The sequence below is a fragment of the Agelaius tricolor genome, unplaced genomic scaffold (genome assembly GCF_023055355.1).
Source record: "Agelaius tricolor isolate 1412-34295 unplaced genomic scaffold, bAgeTri1.0.p SCAF_7, whole genome shotgun sequence".
In the NCBI taxonomy this organism is placed as follows: Eukaryota; Metazoa; Chordata; class Aves; order Passeriformes; family Icteridae; genus Agelaius; species Agelaius tricolor.
The window spans coordinates 33745515-33766250 of record NW_027269267.1 but is presented as its reverse complement, the minus strand read 5'-3'; the positions used below and the strand labels follow the sequence as shown (position 1 = coordinate 33766250).

Genomic DNA, 20736 nt, shown 5'->3' with positions numbered 1-20736 from the left:
CACTATAAGCAAAAATAAAACCTTGGTACAGGCTAAATGCAGATACTTTTAAAGTGAAATATCTTTAAAAGGCACAATGAAAACATCCTCACTGACATTTCAAATCAAAGAACAGTAAATCTCAAATTGAAAGGGGTTTTCTATCTGGTATTTAAATACAATTATTTAGAGAACAATTGAAGCTTTTTGCTGTAAAATACATACTATATGCACATGCATATAGACATTTGAAGATAATTACCAAAACTCAAAATTCATATAACCAAACTAATGAAAATTTAAATCTTCTGCCCAGTGCACCTAGGTAGGGAGTGGTCTGAGAGAAAACAATAGTAATAGAAATAAGATACTAACAGCAATAGAAATAACATACTAATTCAGATATTTTCCTCTATGATTATCAAACCTCACTTGATAACTTTGCAGGAGACCTGATATTCTAAAGTAGCTCTGTTTTTACTGAGTAAATGAGACTGTAGAGTGTTTCTATACTTTTTTCAAAAAGATATCTGATATAAAAAATACATCACACACTCAGAATTATTTGAAGTTTAAATGTTAGTATTTTCTTTTCTAAATTGCTAAATATGGTTTTAATATTAGAAACTAGTATCTTTCTGGTATTACTTTTATTTTGCAAATATGAAAGGCATTTTGAAAGACAGCTACCATGACTTTTCCATTAAATATGGAATTATTTCAGCTCAAAATACTTAATTGAATTGAGCAGAAAAAAGGCCACATTTAGTCACTGATGTAAATGAGATTATTTTAAAGAACACTCAGCATCAAACTGTTCCTCTGATAGTGAAGCATTTTTTCTATTTAATTCACTAAGCACACAATTTTAAAGGTCAGCAAGAAATGAATAAAGTCTTTATTTAAAAGTTTTGAATATGGTTGGAATCTTGACCTCATAATAATTTTTTACAGTCTAAGATATGGAATAATGTAAATGTAAGACACTTTTTTAGAATGACTGGGTTGTTTGAAAACTGGGGTGAGAGAACTGAAGATGCTGGCATGTGCATGCCTAAGAGTGGAGTCTAATATATTTGACTCCCGTTGAGTAAAATTCTTAAAAATAAACAAAGACAAAAATGCCCAAGAAATGAAAGAAAAAACCTTCAAGAATATGAAGAAAGAAGAAAAAATAAGTAAAGAAAAAAAATAGCTATATTCTCTGGGATTTTAAAACTCATGAGACTTCCAACAGTTTGCAACCTTGAGCTATTATTGCATTACTTTAATGAAACTATGTAAGCAGAAATACTCTGTAATGAAGAACTTCATGCAGAGAAGACAAATGGAAATATTTGACTCATTTACCAGAAGTCTGTTGTCTTTTGTGAAGCACTAGACATTAGTTCCAAATCCTAAGTTATTAAAATTTTTAACTAATCCAAGTTCTGCATGCTCTTTGACACTGGACTATCAAATGCCTAAATGTTTGGATCTGGCCCCACACTTAAAAATGATGGGATACAAACATAAACAAAGTCAGCTTGGCAAACAGAGGAACTCCCAGCAGGACTCAGTGCTGAAACTTGGGATTTCAGGCTGATTTTCCCATGCATCTTTACACTGCAAGAGCTAGTCAGCTCAAATTCTAGTAGGTCAAAATTCTAGCTGGGCCAAAACTACAAACTGTGTGCCTAAGTGGTTTGCTCAGTGCCTCCTTTATTCACAGCAACACTGGCAGAGCTGTCCAAGCCCAGGATGGTCCCCAGGATCCCAAGAAAGGGAGCAAAGTTGTCTGTTAGACACAGGGTGGGGGTGAGCAACAAGGAGGATGATGATGAAGATGCAGTCAGTACTCCCAGAACACTGCAAGGGGACACTTTTGTCCAGGAAATGCACTTTTCTAACATTTTGAAAGCTTAAGTACCTATAATGAGCCGGAGGACACAAAATAAAGCCAATGATGTCACAAGAAGGCAAATATAATTTTTCTTTCAACTCAGAGCAGTCAGGCTATCACCTCATGTTTCATATTTTGAGAGAAAGTGAGCACTACTTTCATGCACAAATATTTTAGGTTAAACCTCTACCACTTAGTAAGACTTTGATAATGTTACATTTGAGCAACTGCAGTCAAAACAGAACCACAAAAATAACAACGCAGTGTCTTGTTTTTTCATTAGCAAAAGCACATGCAATAAAAGAAAAATCACAAGCTGTCACATAAATTTCATCATTTAACAAAAATATATTCTCTTTCTTTTTTTAATAGAAACAGGATGAATATAGATATTCATATGATCTATATTCCTTTCACAAAAGTAAATTTTATGGAATCTTCCATGCGAATGAAATTAAACAGTTGGTATTTATCAAACAAATTGTGAGAACGCTGTCTGGTAAAACACAAATTAAAATCTATTGCTGAATAGTTAAAAATATCTATAAAAATGACTCTGATGGCACCTACCCATGTTATTTAAAAGTCTAAGTTCCTCCCAACAAAGAAGATAAGCCTGCTTTCTCACCTTTCTTCTTCTTCCACCAGCCTTGTTACCACCAAAGCTGTTGCTGATGCAAGTCTCCTGCAGATCATATACTTTCTAGGGCCTTCAAATATCTATATACCTTATATCTATATATTACCAATCACCATTTTCCCAGTTTCAACTTTTTTTTACTCCAAAGTGGTAAAACTGTGGTTTTAAGTAATAATTTTAGATAATGCAATCCAACTTTGGCAATTTGTGATGGATGAAACTTAATTTTCATTGCAAATAATTTTAATCACGTTCATAACACCAAACAGAAAATCACCTATACTGTGTAAACACCAAAAAGTTTCCATCAGAGCACAACTAAACGAACTCTCTTCAAACAGGTTCAAAAATGTGGTATCAAACTGTGTTAGAAATAATTTATTTCATGAGAGACACAAAAATACTGGCTGTGGGAAAATGGCATAAACAGTTGAGGCTTTCAGCAATGCTCTGCCAATATCAATCAATGGCAAAGGGAGGAGAGCCTCGAGCTATAAGGACTGCTATGCCTCAGTTAAGAAACCAAATATTTTTGGAGATCAGGAGCCCACTGAAGGAAGTAATTAGCCCAAGAAATGGCTGTACTTATGACATGGATGTCTAAGTACTTCAGGGGAGAAATCTTTTTCAAGACTGCACACAGTTTGGAGTCAGCAGCAATATTTACCTAATACCAATGTAGATTTATGGCCAATGATCAAAAAGAAAAATATCATTTTCATGCTCTAGCATCCATTTCCAAAACCCTCCTGATACTGGTTCAGTCAGATTTACCTTATTAAATTTGTTTGGGATTTCAGGCCTGCATGACAAATAAAACTGAATTAATTTGTTGTCTCTTGCAGTGAAGAAAGCTACATGTGTAAGAAGAGAATATTTTTTTACTAAGCCAAAGCATTATCTTAGCAAGACTAAGTATGCATGTCATAATAACCCAATATTCATGCCAATTAGTGTCTGAAAAGAATTTCTGATTTTTAGGCTAAGACAAATATATTCTCACACATTTCTGCATGAGATAAATGAATTTAGTAAATGGCTAAAGTAGCAATGTGTTTATATATCATGACTTATAGTCTTTAAAAAAACTAATTGCCTTGCTTCCTCTGGATTTTACTCTTGCCCTAGCTGGGAATATAATTAAATATTTAACTTCACCTATTTATGCAACCACAGAAAACGAGGTACTTACTATTGCAAAGAAGACAAGAAAAGGGATTAAAGGTCAAATGTTTGAAGGCTGCATCCCAAATAATGACCAAGCAAGCACGGGAGAAAGCAAAAAAGCCAGAATAGGTTTGCATATCATTAATGAACTGCATTACATATTTTAAAAAATGTGTATGTGGGTGCACACTGCAGACAGATGACAAATCAATTCTTCAGGACAACTACGCATTATGATTCTTAAGTGCTAACAAATTCCAACAGTCAAGTACCACATTCACTTGAGATATGATGCTGATATCCCACAGATGAAAAATTATTAGCAAATTTTGTACCTGCACTTCCATAAAGAAGCTTAGAGGTTACATTTAAGATAATCAAATGCAACATATTAAATATCAACAGGTTCTTAATGGATTAAATTTATTACATTGAAAGGAAAGACAAATCCAAGAAGGAAGGGAATATTTTGATATATGGAGTGAAGCTTCATTGGATTATTCTTTGGTGCTTTTATATCGAAATTCATGTTTCCTCTAAAGTAGTGCTAGTCTTAACAAGTGATGTCAACTTTAAAACATGCCTGAAGAACAGAATGAGGCCTGGTGGTGAAACAATTTATGAAATGATGCATAAATAGCCTGTGCAGTTTCCCTGTGAGACTTGACAAAACATACTGGACTCTATCCAGACATCAAAATGTAATTAAGTATGATTTATTATGTATATTCATGGATTATTCACGTCTGAACACTTTGCTAGCTCCAAGTGCATCAGATTATTTGGCCCTGATCTAAAAAATATTTTAAGTGAAAAATCAAATTAGAGCAAGTTTTTCTGGAGGAAATAATTTTTTCTTTGTCTTTCTCTACACATCAAGAGCAATTAATAGTTTGAGATATTGCATTAGTGTTAGACCATTAATCTAAATATTTAAAATAGAGACAGATGGTGCCAATACAACACACAGTGTGGTCCTGCAGGAAAGAGAGCCTAACTATGGGAGCAACACCAATATTCCATATGTTCAGGCTGGTGGAAAACACATTAAACAGAAAATTATTTGGTCCCAACAGCAACAGAATTGCCACACTTCCTACCTGAAGCAACAATTGTCAAACCAGTTCAAGAACCACCCCATGCCAAATCTCTACATTTTCATGCCTTTGTCAGGACACTTCAAATACACCAAGAAATGGTTCCACTGAGCCAAGAGAGGCTCCATTTCCTCTCATTTCTAAAGATGAAAAATCTCTTACCTCTAAAATCCTGCCACATTAGTCTTAGCCTGTTGTGTTCTTGATCTAGTGGATTGCAATTTTCATGTAAAGAAGTGGCATATGATGATTAAGAAAGGAAGAGGTGCATTTTCCCCTTTCTCTACTGGGGGTTTGTCAATGTTCTGCAAATTTCAGTGTGGCTTAAACAACTTTTACAAGACTTTGAGGAAAAACACAAATACCACAGCCCACCCCTCCAGTACTAAAGGGGTTATCATTGGCCATGTGCGTGACAAACACATCACTACTATTTCCTTTTTTTAAAGTACGCCTGCATTAACGTTCTTGTGCACTGAAAACTCTTCCCTCCTCCAAGGTTTCATTTGGCCCTCCTTTTGGTGGACCAAATCAACAAATTCGAGACCCTTTAATTAGTCACATTTCTATGAAATTCTGTGTGGTACTAGCGCAGTGGGAGGGCAGTCACTGGCTGAGGCCACTGAGAAGCTCTTACAACACTAATATTTTACCACTTTTCATATCCTCCTATCAAACCCAAATAGAGGTGTTTGCAAATCCTATAGACTGTTTAGCTGTAAAAATGTGTTGGAAGAATGCAGAGAGGAAAGGGACTAAATAACAGAATTTGTTCTGGAATAAAAATGAATTCAGATGAGAAGGTTATTTAGGTTGAAAGAAAGACACCTAGTCAGCAAGAAAGTGTTGTAACTAAGTCTTAAGCAAAATGCAGGAAAAACACCTCTATTTCCAAAAGGAAAAAATAATGTAAATTTTTTGGGGTTTTAGCTATTGTGCTATCTAAATAATACTGTCTAATTTTATTTATTTATTTATTTATTTGAAAATGCTTAGCATCTTGTTGCTATGGCAACAATTTGCTTTGCTGAGTGCATCTTTGTTAACATTCACTTGCTGTAGTAATGTTTCCATCACCATCTGGCAGTGACAATTTTTTTTGCTTGAGTGAAAATTCCTCTAAAGTATAAAAATCAGGCCAGTTATTTTTAGAAAGCTGACTGCCCCAGCTCTTACTGACTTTGCAGAGTTCCAGTCAGAACTTCTGTAAATTCAGTCATGTGATATGATAACTTAAAGAGGGGGATAAGCAACAGTGTGAAGAATGATTGAGTTACAAAGCTGACCAGTTGTCCTTTTACCTTTGATAGAGAATGTTTAGTCTTCAATTTTTTTTCAAGAAGGGAGCTAAGCTGAATCATGCTTTAAAGACCACATACCCCATCTCAGCTCCTTTACTTCACTAAAATTCATTGATACTAAGCAGACAGCAAAATGAACTCCATTATTGGTAAGATGTGATCCCAGAATATTGCATGAAGACTGGGAAACCCTCAGTTTCCATGGTAAATCATTTGACTCCAATACATTTAATAAGCATGTTTAACATTCCATACTCTGTGGGTCAAATTGAAATAATGTAATCACAGTTATTTACCCAAATAAATAAGGTAAGAACTCAGAGGAACAGCAAAAACTGGGTATATACTGACCATGATCCAGTCTGGACAAATATAGCAGCAAGAATTCTTTCAAACATAGGTCTCCCTTATGTCTACATTTTGACATTTCAGTAACTTTTCTGAATTCTCCTCTAATCCAGAGAACAATACAACTGTATCACAAGTATAAAATCAGTATTATTTCACTCTTAGAAATAATCTAAGTGCTACCAAATATTTATCATAACAAACTTCTTTGGTCATGCTTCTATTTTGCAAATCTGGTTATTTGGTATATGTGAAGAGTATACATGAAGTCTTTTTTCCAGATCACTCATCCAAGCATCTGCCACTGCTGATTTCTCCCTTCAAAGTCCAGAGCATAAGACCAGAGAGCTCTGTTCTGCTCCCTGCAGTGAACATAAAAGATAGGCTCCTTCATATGAAAAAAATTTGCTTTCCATGACAGACAAATCTCTACCTCAGCGATGGTTTTTTGGCCCTGAAAGTAAATGTTTTCAGCAAAAAAAGAAAAAATCGACAGTACACGAGAGGCTGATATTTGTAAACAGAGGAGACAGCAACACGTAGCTTGGCCAGAAATTTGATGGAAGAAATGTATTGATGGTCACAAAGGGAGAGTGGAGAAGATGCAATGACTTTTAAATTCTAGGCCTGTTCCATAAAGTTTGAAAGCTTTGTAGAACACCTATGTTTAAAACTGAGAATATTTAATGTGGGAACTTGAGAAAGAATCTGAAAAAGAAACCCAAAATATTGAGTCCTATGTTGCACAGTATTAAATTATTCATATTTCTCAGTAAGAACTCTGGAAGTTACCTTAGAGAAATTACTAAATGTATGGTTATCTTTGATGATTCAACATTTCTCAGGGTTGGTATCTCAAAACAACTCACAAACAGCAATTTTACAAAATCTAGGTGGGTTTTTCATTTGTGTTTTGGTTTTGATTGGTTGGTTGGTTGGTTGGTTAGTTGTTTTTACATTGCTGCAAGCTTCCCCTATTTTACAGTGGACTATTTATTGGGTAAGGTTTTTTTAATATTTTTGAAGAAATACACTGTCAATTTATTAAACATGAGATGAGCTATTTTTTAAAAGACTGAGAAGGAAATTCACTATTAAATATATAGTTTCACTTTTTAAAGGAGGTTAACATATGTAAGATAACTTCAGAAAGGTCATAGTCTAAGAAGAAGACCATTACCACTTTCCTAACCAGAAAAGAGAATGATAGCTTGGAGTTCCTTAGACAAAAGAATAAAGTTTTTATTTTCTTCTTTATAAGGTAAAGAAATCTAACTTATATTGAAGACCATTAATTCTTTGTGTTATATATCATTATAAAGGGCATAGTTCTTTTCTTTGGGAAAAAGGCGATCTGTTGAAATGAGAAAAATTGCATCTTCTAGTCTCTTTTTATGGAGAAAATTTAATACACATATTTACACAGGCAGAAGAAATTATCTAAAAGTCACATGAACAAAACCAGCAGAACTCTTGGAGCTACATATTTCTTGAATGGATTTGTGAAATGATAATTTACGACACTCGAGCCATAAGAATGCTGTTAAGACAAGCATCTAACTCTGCTCAGATTGTTAGGAAGGATCAGCTTCTGGTAGGGCCAATCCCTCTCTACTGAGCATGAAAAAGCAGCCCTGTACCTTAGTGAGGATAAAGGAAGCTAAGCTGAATCATAAATCTGTTTGTCAGTCATCTCCAGCACTGGTGGGCAGGTCAGACACAGCTTCACAAAAGACAGCAGGGCTGGAACATGAAGGAAGCAGTAGCATGAATATAAATGTTTAAAAATTATTTTTATTTTTATTAGCAGAATTAGACTGGAGTTAATTTCATAGATTGAGAGAATCATAAAATGGTTTGAGTTTGCTTCCCCACGCACTACAGGCTTGCCTCAAACTCAGGAAAACTAATATTCTGCTAATTCTCTTTTCTTAGGAAGTAGTAGCATAAGAAGCCTGCTTCTTCTTTTTGGCTGATGTCTATTTTGTTTGGACATCAAGTCCATGACTAACAATTTTCTCTCCACAGTATCTCCAGAATCCCATCTCAGAGTTTAATAAGAGAAATCTCTTCTCTTACTACTGCTAATGAGAATTATAAATAGCTTGAAAAAGGCAGGCAAAAAGTGGATGGGCATATTTACAAACTTGTTATAGTAATTTTAAACTAAAATGTCTGAAGCAGAGGGCCAAAAATTATTTTAAAGGTAACAATCAAATTATAAAATAAACATAATATATTTAGCATAAGGCAAGAAAATTTTAAGCTATGGTGAAAGAAAACCAGACAAAAGTATATATCAGCAGCTAAATAGACATCAGCATAGGACTCCTATTAATCTGATTTGTTATACCAGAACAGCAGTTTTCAGGTACTGATGCAATTCAAACCATGACATCTTTCTACTTTACACTGTAAAAATTCAAGATGACTGAAGAACTAGAATTTCTTTTCAAAATGAACTTCATACTATAAGTATTCAGTCTCAAAACATACCCTTCAGTATTCTTAAGAGCTCTATTTCATTACATATAACGGAAAAATTATGAGAATCTAGCAAATGGTAGAAAATACACCCACACAACTGCTACTAAGTATTTATTTATGCCCATAGGAACGCGTTACTTAAAAAGGGTTTTTTATTCTTAGCAAAATATGTAACTAATTCACCACATTAGGAGCATTGTTGCAAAAATTTTTATGCAGAAAACAGCAAATACAAGACTGACATGCTGCAACATATATTTTTCATTTATAAATCAGAAAAAATGGATACTGGTGTCTTTGCTGCTAGCACAGATTTCTAGGTGATGCAGAGTTACCAAGGACTCTCTACAAGTCCCCAAGTACCACTGTTCCTCTTCACTGCAAGTAGTACAAGAATGACTGCTCCACACCTGTTCCCATTACAATATCATTCATCCACATGCCAAGATAAAGATATTATGTACACCAGTATAACCTGGAGGTGGTGGCCCCTCCACTCTAGGCCAAGAAAAACTCTTGAAATTAAAATGAACAACATTTTAGTCTGCATGGACAGATGATTTTTTGAATTACGTAGATGAATCACAATCCCATTAAAAAAAAAAGGAAGAAACCCAAGCCTTCTGCACCCAGCTCAAACAGAACTTAATTGACAGTAATTATTAATCCTTTTGAAACTTTTAAAGTGCCATTATTGTTGACATCTTAGTAGCCCATGCATTTTCTATCAAACAGACAGCTCTATTCAATATGTGTCATGTCTAGGCAATAAAGTAATTCTGAAAATTAATGATAATGTTATGAACCTCAGAATAAAAGCAATTAACTTTTTTTTCAAAATACCAATGGTACAAAACCTCTAGATCTTAATTAGTTCTTTCTCATCTTATTTCATATTTTTCCACAATATACAGTTATTATTTAATTGACATATACTTTGGGGATTCATTTTCCATCATGATGGAGTAGTTTTGCTCCACGTTGACAATGTCAACTTGTCTGGGAAGAATCTCTCCACTGAAAGTCTGAATTTCGTTGCATTGGGTTTGTGTGGCCAGGTTTTAGTAGCTGGGAAACACAGGGGTGGCTTCTGTAAGGAGCTGCCAGAAGTTTTCCCCACGTCCAGCAGAGCCAATGCCAGCTGGCTCCAGGATGGACCCACTGCTGGCCAAGGCTGAGCCCATCAGGAATGATAGTAATGCCTCAGTGATAAAATATTTAAGGGGGGAAGGGGAAAAAAGTACTGTGCATATGTAATTGCTCTCTGAGAAGAGAGAAGGAGAGGAACAGCCCTGCAAACACCAAGGTCAGCGAAGAAGGAAAGGGAGGAGGTGCTCCAGGTGCTGGAGCTGAGATTCCCCTGCAGCCCAGGGTGAACACCATGGTGAGGCAGCTGTGATCCTTCAGCCCATGGTTGCCAATGGGAGTGCAGAAATCCACCTGCAGCCTGTGGGGGAGCCCACACTGTAGCAGGTGGATGCCTGAGACGAGGCTGTGAACTCATGAGAAGCCCATGCTGGAGCAGGCTCCCATCTGGGACCTGCAGATCCATGGAGAGAGGAGCCCATGTTGGAACAAGTTTCCTGCTAGGACTTGTGATTCTGTGCCCCATGATGAGGCAGCCTTTTCCTGAAAGACTGCACCCTATGGAAGAGTGATCCACATTAGAGCAGTTCATGGAGAACTGTTGGCTGTGGGATGAAGTTGTGTTGAAGAAGTTTGTGGAGAATGGCTTCTTGTGGGAGGAGTCCCACGCTGGAGCAGGGTAAGGACTCCCCTCCCTGAGCAGTGGCAGGAACAACGTGTGATGAACTGACCATAACTCCCATTCCCCATCTCCCACCACTGCTTACTTTTCATTATCCTGCTATGATTTTGTTAGTAATAAATTAAATTATTATCTCCAAGTCTGTTTTGCCTGTGATGGTATTTGGGGAATGATGTCTCCCGGTTCTAAACTCAACCCATGAATCTCTTATAATACTTTCTCTCCCCTGTCCAGTTGTGGAGGGGAGTGACTGAGAGGGTTCGGTGGGTGCCCAGTATCCATCCAGGGTCAACCCACTACATTCCTCTTAAATGGACCAAGCAGAGAGAGATCACACAAAATCCCTTTATTTCTATTTTCACAGTAGAAAGAAAAGAATTATCTTGATCACAGGCGTTGGGTCAGGCCATAAACAATAACATGCTGAGGATTAAAGTAATCCACTATAACATGTTTTTCTCACAGAAAAAAAAAATCTGTTTTACTGAGTATCAGACAGATAAAATTTATTTTACCTTTTCCATTTAGTTTTTTGACACACGATCTGTGCAGATCAGTTAATGTACAGGATCTGATCCCTTATGTACTGTTACCAAGAGAAGTGCACTATGCTGTTGAGAATTTACTGTGTTCTGTTCTTGTTTTCAACTGAAATGGAAAAGCTTTCCTACCATCACGGTGAATACAAATGCAGCTCTTGTTTCCTAATTATCACAGCTATTCAGACCTTGAAAATATGACTTGTTTTTGCTGTAGCTGTACTGTGCAGATCTTAGGGGTGTCATAGAAACTAGGAATGATTCACTGAGAAGGCATGTTCCTTCTCAGTCAATAGTGAACCAACAATCCAGAACAATGCAAAGAAAAATTGGTCTAGTGAAGATTGTATCTTCCTTGAAACAAGTTTTTGACACATCATTTGCTTTTCTCTATTCCTTTTGATTACTAAATTCAAGAAAGCATTTTCCCCATAATTTTTTTTTTGCTACGGCTCTGATGTTTTATGTATCTCTCTGATAAGCAGCTTGTACCTTTTTAACAAGAGGGAAGAAATTAGAACTTTATGACAGAAAAAATCTCATAAAAACCTACATCAAATGACAATGACTTTTTAATACCTTCCGCATTTTTGAGTGAAATGTTCAAACACTACACAACACAGTACTTTTTAAAGTGTAGAAATAGAAAAAATACAATTTTTCTGCCTACTAGCAATCTTGTTTAACAAAAATGATTCGTTTACCTCTAGATAATCTGTACTATGCCTAGCTGAGTACCATCACAATGTGTCATTCAAAGATTCTGCAAATAGAATTTAAGTTTACAACATTTTGATGAAACTTGAACCAGAAAAACAGGCAGTTTTCTATCATCTCTATAGCATTAGCTTTTTTTTCAAAAAGATAGCACAGTCTGTGCATGTAGCTGCTCTTAGTTTAAATAGGATGATTACTCTTTCTCCATCACAGCTGTTTTCTCCAAAATCCCCAAGTACAAGCCTGTTAAATCTTTTTGAAGATACTGGATGACTAGAAGACTTAGAACCTGGTCAGTTTAAGTTCAGCCAATTTGTGTCCAAGAGTAAGCACAATCTGATTCACTACCTTTGTGTTGTACGTAATATTTCATTGGCATTCTTTCTTAAAACACCGCAGGCACTTAACTAACAAAAACTGGGAAGATGTGTTTTTAGAAAAAGCAGCAAATAGCAGTACAAGGTATCATCATGTGATTGAGAAAATTCTGCTAAGACTGGTAGGTAGGGAGAGACAAAGGAGAAAGGGAAAATTACATACCACTATTTGTGTTTGTTGTAGTCCTCCCTCTTCTTCCACCCTACAAAACAAGATCCCATACAGCAAGTGTTATCTACCTACTAGGAAGCAGGAGGCAAAAAGACTGTCAATCACAGGGGTATTACATACAGAAAACTTCCACCCTTTCTCCCCTTTGCAGTCCATAAAAAAAAAAAAAAAAAAGAAAAAAATAGAATAAGGAAATATTCTATTATGGAAAAAGCATAATATAAAAAAGGGGAAAGAGGGAGGAAGATAGGATGGCAGAAAATAAGACTATGACAAAGACAATTACTAGTATGTAATTTAGACCTTTGTAATTTCTGTCTCCTCCCATCCTATAAAACAAGATTCCATACAACAAGCAGAAGTGGTAAGAAATGAAACTGGGAGACAGGATTGTCTAAATTGCCAGCCTGAAGAATTCTTCAATCAAATTATGTCTTAAGCACCAAGTCTTGATCAAATGATTGAATCTCAGCTTTGCATATAACAAATACTGCTACTTCAGTCCTTGGTCTCGAAGATTGAAATGCTTCCAGTGGGCTACTTATGAGCAGGTACATACCAAAGATTTTCTGTACCCAATTGAGTATCTGCATAGCACTGCTTATTTCTAGCATTACTAAAAGCTTTCTTTCTCATGGAATGAAACAGACCTCTTCTTCAAATGAGTGTGATCTAGGTCAGGGGTGATGCAAGGACATCTGATGGCTCTTAAGTGACCAAGAGGTAAAGCAGTTAATGTGTAATGCTGAAAACTTAAGGAGAAAAACACATACAGCTCATCTGGAAGTAGTTAGTTCAGAAAATAATGAATTCTGACTCCAGTGACTGTTTGTGTAGAAGGAAATTATAGGGCTCAAAGAAACTTTTTTATGTTGAACACTTGGAATATCCATATTTTGAAATAAGGAATATCCTTGCTTACTGCCAAGGCTGCATCTTGAATACAGCAGGCACAGAAATTTCTTGAGCATTAAAAAGAGCTTTTTGATGATCTTACTGGAAGGAGGAATTAACACCCAATCAGAGATTACTCGATAACAAAACGGTCCTAAAATAAGAGATCTCAACAGATGTAAAACAGTGTCAATGCTTAAAAATGTAAAGAGAAACTAATGCTGCAACTATAAGACAAATAGGATGTAATTATTACCAGAATTGTAGGTACGTTCAAGGAGATTGAAAGAATATATTTTGAAATACATTCATTTCTGCAGCAGGTTATGGCACTGCTTTTATACGCATTTAAGTAGGCAACAAAGCCAAGAGAGGAGGAGAGGGCAGATTAGATATTCATGCAATCGCTGGTCAAATATTACAACAGGACAAGCATTAGAAAGGAAGTTTCCTGACATGTTAAATAAATGCATCTTCTAACTGCTAGTTCTGGATCATAAATTACCTGGTTTCAAGAAAATCAGAAACCATTCTTCTATATCACTTCCCATAGCAGTAACAGTTTGTTCACTAAGCTACAGAAACTGGAATATAGTTAAGCTGTACACTTTGAAATGTTACAGTACTGGGAAGCTTGCAAACTTTAGAGACTGATCTTTTTCTTAAATGACCTTTATAAAAATTTTACCTACGCAAGATGCAAAGGTTTCAACATAAAAAATTAAAATTCCTCAGCTCCTTATGAAATCTCCTTTAGAACAATATAATTAAGTCACATGGAGTCACATGGAGTAGACAGAGCAAGAGGGAACAGCCGTATGATGGAAGAAGCAAAATCCAAGAGAAGACAACATAAGCTGGTTCTTCTCAATAGTAAACCCAACAGAAGAAAACCTTGAGGCTGGCTGAAGATAAATAACCCAATCTAAAAAAAATAATTAACTTAGAATCAGAGAAACTGTGAGAAAACAGAAATGTACTGTCATTCTTGGAAAAAAGAGGAATTAAACTATAAAGCAAAATAAATTACATATTTGCCTTATGGTAGCTACAAAATAATCTGTAAACTTCTATTTCCATGTAGCAAAGAGAAGATACTTGTTGATGACAGTCAAGAAAACTGAAGAGCTACAGGTCACAAGAGAACAAAAGAATGCAGCACTACCAGATGATCCACTGGGTTAGGGAATACAAGGCAAACTGGGCCCTATAGATGCTCCAAGTAGCAGGCAAATGATACAGCCACTGCAATACCCAGCAATTTCTGGCTGCCCAAATCTGCCACTCATGTCTGCTTTACCTGAACCATCAACCATGCTCAAATGATCTTTTCACAAGGGCAGGCAAACAAAGGAAATACCTTTAAACTGAAAACCAGCAGGTTTAAATTTCATGTTAGGAAGAAATTTTTCACTGTGAGAGTGGTGAGGTGCTGGGATGAGCTGCCCAGAGAATTTGTAGATGCCCCATTCCAGGCAGTGTTCAAGGCAAGCTGGATGAGGCTTTGAGTTAACCTGGTCTAGCAGAAGGTGTTTCTGCCTGTGGCAGGGGTGTTGGAACTAAAGAATCTTTAAGCTCCCTTCCAACTCAAACTATTCTATTACTCTGTGATTCTATGATTATATAGATTGCTATGCAGATCCAGAGAACACAACACTTCTGCCCTGCTACCTGCTACAGAATTTTTTTTCCAGAGAAGAAAGGCAGAAATTCAAATAAGGAGTTGGAATGAAACCCAAAGCATGGGGTTGCACTTCTGACTTTATGTCTGTGGAAGCTGTTTTGACCCTACAGGCTTCTGGAGTTCCAGTCAAGTCCAGCTTATACACATCAGCCACTGAAGACAGAAGACAGCAGGCTTGGATTTCCCTTGGGAGTTAAAGCTTTGCTCCTTCAAACACTTTTTATTCAGCAGCAATAATCTTCGTAGACCCAGCAGTCAGACTGCATCATCTTTATATGCAGTTTGCTGTCAGACACACGCTGCCTGTTCAGATTAATTGGAGTAAAGCCTGCCCAGAGTACCCAAGGAGGCCCAAATCTCACAGCACAGAGCTGGTAATATGAGCATAATGCTCTTAGGCCCGTAAACTCTGCACTTAGTCATCCTCATTCCAAATAACACATATGATTTTCTCACCAGAAAGATGTTAATGGCCATGACGACAGAGAGCACATTTAGAGATGTTCACTTGTGGTATTGGGAAGACCCTTTGGAATGAAAAGTTTGCCAAAAAATATTTAAGCAATTCCTACAGTGCCAAATTTGTACTTTAGCGAAAATCATCAAAACATTGATTTCAATTAAACATATTTTAACTAACATGAAATACATAATTTCTTGTGTATAATATATATAAAATACATATTTAATATAATAATATATATTAATATATAGAATATATATTAATAATATATAATACATAATTTCTTCTTTCTCCTTCAGAAAAAATGCTTGATCTTAAGCAGCCTTGCTGAAGTTGCAGAAGTTTCATTGCAGTGATTTCCTCATACAAAAGATATAACATTGGAAATACCTGCTGAAAAACTGTACTCAAAGTCTGAATTGGCTATTTTTTGGTACTAAATATCATAACCTAAAGAGTTTTGAAAATTCATCTAGAAATCCATGCAAAGATTATTTTTTTTCCCTCAGAAGAAAACTATCCCATTTGTAAGTTCCCCTACCAATCTGCAAAGCAATTGGGTTTTTTGGTAAAGTTATTTTTATCTGTGTAAATCTAATTATTTGAAGAACAGGTCCCACTGGTCCGCATAGCACCAGCCACAATGCTGGATCAGAAGCAGGGAGTACAGACACAAAAAGCAAGGAATCTATTTCTGTAGGAGGGACAGTCTTTTCTAGGTGGGACACGCTCTGTTTAGCAAGTGGTGAATGTGCACAGAATAAAGAGTTTGAAGTGAATGCCTATTTTAAAAAGAGAATGACTAAATAATAAGAACAGTTACAAAAAGACCACCTTTTGGGCACAGAAGATGAAGGACACTTATACTGATTGTAAAGAACACCTCAGCTGTCAGAATACTTGGAGGAGGAAGAAATACAAAGGAAAAGACCCAAGGATCATAAAAGGACAAAAAAAAAAAAAAAAAAAGGCTGCTGACAGATCATTTCATGGAAAAAAAAAAAAGAAAAAAAAAAGAAAAAGCAAAAATTGAAATTTCTTACAAAATCTGAAAAGATGCTGTGCTCAGGTATATCTGCAGCCTGAATTTTAGCATGAGCATTACCAGAAGACATACATCTGAAAATAGCATTCAAATACTGGAACTTCTGTTTTCCTTGATAGTCTGTTTGGGAAAGGAGTAGGAAAGATTTTTAAAAGTAGAAAACAAAAAGGAAAAAATTACCAAAAAAACTAATCAATGAACACTAAGGAGTAGAATGAGGAAATGAGACAGCTCCTACTAACTGACCACTCTGCCAGGATGTCAGTGATATTGGATATTTCTGTGGCAACATGCAGTGCTCACAGATAGAACAAAGTGATTTCCACACTACTGCAAGAGACAGGCAACCTGTGACACATGAGCAAATAATGTTGACAAAAGTTTGAATATGTTTTTCTCCCTCAGGTACCTTTGAGGCATGTACAAGAAGAGATACACCTCATGCCTGAGCACCATGTTGTTTTTTGAAAGCCAAAGCCTTCAGCTCAAAGCCCAAGTGTTAAGAGAGCCAGTGGGCTAGTATAGAGTGCAACTGAATTGTTTCCACCTCCCACTATTCAATTTTCTTTGTTTCCTCATTTCAAATTGGTGGAGCTATCATGCTTGTTGTGAGGAAAGTTATTTTGTGGGCCAAAGTAAGAAGCAACATATGAAAATTAAATTAGGATAAAGTGTGAAAAATAGGACAGAAAATTTCTTTGGTTAAGGTTCACCTATCTCTGGAAGATGAGCATAGAGTTCAATCACCACACAATAGCAGCATTTTAGATGTTGGAAAGACATCTTAGATATTTTTCCTTCTGTAAGAAAGGAAGGAAAAAAAGGGAGAAAATACATACTAGATGAGAATATGGAGTTTGTTTTTCAGGCCTTCATTCCTATAAGAATGTTACTCAGAAAGTAAAAAAAATATAAATCTAAAAATATAAATCTACTAAATGTATATTTCTATCAAATAGACCAGACATTTTTCAGACACATTTTAAATGGGTTTCATGAGACCACATACTGTGTTTCTCCAGAGTCTTTTCATTTTTTGTTATCTTTACAGTGAAAATAAGGGTTGATAGATTCTAGAATGGGATTTAGTGTACAGGCCAGTTAGGCTTGTATACTCATTAGCTCACTATAAATGCACATATTGGAGCTTACAATGAACTGCAGACATTTCTTTTTTTTTTTTTTTTTTTTTGAAAGGTAACTAACCTCCTCTGGCTCAACAGCCCCCATAGAACAACCAAAGTTACCCTGTGTGCACATAACAGCTCAAAAATTGCAATATAAATAATAATTATTGTCTAGTCACCACAGTTAATCACTCACTGCACTGTGGACAGGCGATGTGTCAAGCAAATACCAGCTGTAAAAATGCAACCATATAATTAAATGAGTTAATTTCATTTATAAATGAGCACCTTTTGCTCTCCCAAGTTTGCTTCATAAACAATTAGGGTTTCATAATACCATGTTTTTTTGTTAAAAAAGCTATTTTTACATGAAGAAAATTACATACAAGATTGGAAGAAAAGATAGCATGAACTTCTAGGATGTAAGCACTGCAGTTAAATGCAGATCTTATGGGACATGGTCATGGGAACCGAAGGAAAACCAGAAACTTAGGAAAGAAATAAAAATTGCTCTACTAGGCTCATACAGTAAATACTAGAATAACACCATATTGCAACTAAGCTCCATTATATTTCCTGCACTGATCTATTTAAGAGAGATGCTGCTTCAAGGAAGGATGTCATTCCCCAGTTGTATGGAAGTTAGAGCATGGCAGCCCACTTTGCTTGGTTCTGCAGCACACAGTGCATTTCTGACCTGGGACTAGGCCTTTGTGGTACTACTACAGTACAAGTAACATGTCCAACTATACAATTTTTATATTGTTTTGTAACATGTCTAACTATACAATCTTTGTGCAAAGTTGTTCAGCTGTGGCTCTTTGTCCATCATTTATTTGGAAAGATTACTTGAGTTTTTGATTCCACATCAAGATAGAAACACTTGTGATATTTTGACTTTCTGGCAATAGAAACATACTTTTTTGTGTGTTTGAGAATATGCAATAAATGATTAGCTTTCCAATGTAAAGCAGCAATCTAAATGTGAATCTGATAAAATAATTATAATACCACCCCCAAATTTCTGTGAACAATATACAATGGTCATCATGAAAGATAAGAGAAAATCTTCTAGAGAAAAGATGCAAAGGCTGCTATAAAACAGAAAAGCAGGAACATGTGATGAGAAGATAAATGTTTGTACATGTTGGTTTTACATGAAAGTCAGCAATGTAATTGACAAGATACCCAACCTGGAGGAGAAAGTCTTATTCCAAGCTACGCAAGCTGAACTCCCATATGAGCAGAGTGAGGACTTACATTTGGAGGAGAGAAAAGAATTGGAGACAACAGAATAACAGAATAGTGTGTGTGTGTGTGTGTGTGTGTGTGTGTGTCAGGGGGAGACTAACATCAGAAGAAACTAAAATAGAAGACAATTAGCAGATGAGGGAAGCAGACATTTAAAAGAGCTGAAAATAGATTTTAAGAAACTATAATTAGTCTCAAAAAGAAGAAATACATGAAAGAAACATCCACACAGTAAGTAGAGAGCAGAGAAATAAATTACACCTCAACATCTTTCTAAAAATCTCAGTTTCCTGTAGATCTCACTAGCACATTGACCGCCAAAAATAGCTTTAGAACCTATAAAAATACATTTATGTGTTTAGACACACAATTAAATGCTGAAGGTTGTAGAACTGCATTTGAATACTGAGGTCTTTCTGTATGCTTTGATAATTCACTCTAACATGTAAGAACTGGGCTGTTTTTTAACTTGTAACCCTTCCCAAGCACTAGAATATGAGCCAAGTTGACCAATATCAGTTGTAGAAATGTTGATTATGTCCCCTCAGTACATTGCTAGCTTACTTTGTCTTTAAAGTATATTATGTGCTGAAGCAATAAGAACACATTATGTTGGTCTGTAACAGCTTGAATCCAGAGCTGACATTTTGTCCAGTCTGCAGATCAGACAGCTGTTGAGTGGTACCTAACCTGCATCAGCAATTATTTTTATGTGTCCAACACATTGTGCACAATGACAAATGTCTGGTTTGTTTCCTAATCTATTTTATTTTCATTCCTTGTTCTTCTACTAAAAAAACCCTCAAGACAAATGTCTGGTTTGTTTCCTAATCTATTTTATTTTCATTCCTTGTTCTTCTACTAAAAAAACCCTCAAGAATGAGCTCAAAAGGAAAGAAAGAAACTCTAAACTCCATGGAAAATTAAGTATTTATGTGCCTTTTGTACATTTTAAAGCCCCTTTTCACACTAAGTATTACTCACACTTTGTAAGTTGTTGTAACTTGCCACATAGACTAACAATTAAAGACTAGATTTGTGCACATTCACTTGGTCCTGTTATAGTTCTCCAGTAAGTGAATAAATGAATACTGACCTATCTCCTCGACATGATAGTCTGAAAAAAAAAGCCATTAAGAAATTCTTTGTGGATAATTTTTGTAATTGCCCAGCTTCCACTCAGGTACCGAAAAAAGATTTTCCAAAATGCATAGCAACGGACATATTTAGCATATTCCAAAAAAGCTGATGCCTTATTTTGATAGCTATATAAGATTGAAGTATTTTGCCAGTGTTTTAGAAAAAGATAAACCTAGTTTAGAAAAACTAATCTTCTTCCATTGACACCAAAAGTAAATCACCTTAATGTAACTGTAATTAATTTGGACCTGAAAAATATTTCCAGCATGATGTCCAGCTCTGCAAACATGACAAGTGGAACAATTATAAAGCCTGCTACACACACTCTTAACTTTGTGAAATAATAAGGAAGGACAGTATAAAACTTAATCAGATTAAGATGCAAAGCAAGAATCTGCTTACCTAAATGTACTCAGAGCTTCTGAAATAGAAAGTATATTTACCAAGTGAATAAAGCATTAAAGCTCCTAACATGTAAAACAAAAGAATCATGTGGGTTAAATACTTTATTACCCTGGTCTGATGGAAGATTTTAATTTCCTTACCAGATATCCTTCAAAAGAGTATAATTTGATCTGGCTTCATATCCCACTACTGAATATTTCACATAAAAAGTTTTGAATGGATTTCCACCTCAAAGAATTTCAAAATTTTGCAG

At 35.7% G+C, this 20736-nt stretch overlaps 1 protein-coding gene across 3 annotated transcripts in view; it reads right to left on the bottom strand.

The window, feature by feature from the left end:
• Nucleotides 1-20736, bottom strand: part of FGF14 (fibroblast growth factor 14) — a 379715-nt gene that overhangs the window by 146755 nt on the left and 212224 nt on the right. Inside the window, exon 2 of one of the 3 annotated variants that reach the window (XM_071430893.1) lies at nt 12466-12505. The exons of the other annotated variants lie outside the window; for them this stretch is intronic. The gene's annotated coding sequence lies outside the window, so the exon portion shown is untranslated. The remainder of the gene's footprint in view (nt 1-12465; nt 12506-20736) is intronic. 3 annotated transcript variants of the gene reach the window in all.